This window comes from Cebus imitator, unplaced genomic scaffold (assembly GCF_001604975.1).
Source record: "Cebus imitator isolate Cc_AM_T3 unplaced genomic scaffold, Cebus_imitator-1.0 Scaffold499, whole genome shotgun sequence".
In the NCBI taxonomy this organism is placed as follows: domain Eukaryota; kingdom Metazoa; phylum Chordata; class Mammalia; order Primates; family Cebidae; genus Cebus; species Cebus imitator.
Window position 1 is genome coordinate 1,294,504 of NW_016107814.1, and position 1,541 is coordinate 1,296,044.

At 36.1% G+C, this 1,541-nt stretch overlaps 1 protein-coding gene across 3 annotated transcripts in view; it reads right to left on the minus strand.

Moving 5' to 3' along the window:
• Window positions 1–1,276, minus strand: part of MYPN (myopalladin) — a 108,430-nt gene extending 107,154 nt beyond the window's left edge. Inside the window, exon 1 of one of the 3 annotated variants that reach the window (XM_017513730.2) lies at window positions 1,151–1,276. The gene's annotated coding sequence lies outside the window, so the exon portion shown is untranslated. The remainder of the gene's footprint in view (window positions 1–1,150) is intronic. The other 2 variants (XM_017513729.2, XM_037733198.1) reach the window with 2 other exon arrangements.
• Between the last annotated feature and the right edge of the window lie 265 nt (window positions 1,277–1,541).

Genomic DNA, 1,541 nt, shown 5'->3' on the forward strand with positions numbered 1-1,541 from the left:
ACAGGCACGCACCACCATGCCCAGCTAATTTTTTGTATTTTTAGTAGAGACGGGGTTTCACCATGTTGACCAGGATGGTCTCGATCTCTTGACCTCGTGATCCACCCGCCTCGGCTTCCCAAAGTGCTGGGATTACAGGCTTGAGCCAGCGCGCCCCGCCACATCAAACATATTTTAGATTTTAGTTTTTAAAAATTAATTTCTGCTCCCAAATAACCCAGTTCCCACCTTGCTTATCTTCAGTTGTAATTGTGTAAACATTATACCACAAACCTACAGTTCAAGATTTCATCAGAGTTAATTGATACAAAAAATAACCTTTAAAATTTTTTAATGACCAACATAGTTAAACACAAGCTTTGTTAAGTGGCAGGCAAACACAAGGTTGGTTACATGCCGTAAGCCTTCCCCATAAACTTGAGTGGCTCATCCAACACATGTGTTTCTTGTGGTTTGAACATGATCCTGTTCTTGCCTTCAGCTGTTTTCTTAATTCAGTCAGTCAGCCACAGAAACAATTTACTCACATTGGGATGATCCACAGGAATGTCAAGGAATCTGGAAGATCTATGACAGAGGAAGTCTTCACTTGGACAATAAGCATGAGAGAATTTCCACGCTAGTAGATTCATATAAAATATTTGCATTTGCTATTTTTCTTATATCGCTATAGGCTCCAGTTCTCTAAAACAAATTACTCACATATACCAAAGCTTCAATATGTTTTGCTTGAAGTTTGTAGATTCATCTTAACGGATCCAGTATCAGATTAAAAAAAACAAACAAAACCTCTGTGTGGTATTTTTGAAAAACAGAGACGGTATGTATTTTTAGCTATTTTTAATGAGAAAAATTTTCACAGCAAAGACAAGTTCTTGACCATCCAAAACAATAGATTGGTGGTGGATTTTAGAAAATATTATACAAAAGGCTTGACAATAATATAATTGAAAAAGACAATGAAATCGTTCAGAAATTTCTTTTTCATCTAAACAGTACTGAAAATGCTTGTCTGGGAAAACTAAAAACATTTTTTTAAAACTATTTAAAAGTTCAAAACCAACTTAGTTTTAAAAACTAAAAACATTTTTAAAAAATAAACAGAATACTCGCTTAAAAACATTACCCTGAGAAGTAAATTTGTGGTTACCTGTCTCAGGAGAAGCACCATTCCTCTGTCAATCAACCAGGATCATCTAAAGTCCAAATCTCACTGCCTAACTTGTGTCAGACACAAAAGTGGCATGAAGGGAAATGTGATACAGTCCCGCCAGCGTAATGAAGGGTATTTACAGGGTTCCGTTGCAGATCCAGGGACAGTCATTTAGAACAGATTGCTCTTTCATATCAACTTTAATAACTCAGTCTGCATGATGTTCTTAGGCTGGAGGGCTGGTGGGGGTGGATAATGACTAAGATGACTAAGGAAATAGGCTTTCTTGATTTCTTCTTAGACTAAATTAAAATAGTAGTGAAGAAATTCTCAAGAATAAAGCATAAGGAATACATAAGACATCCATACACAGAATGCATATTACATG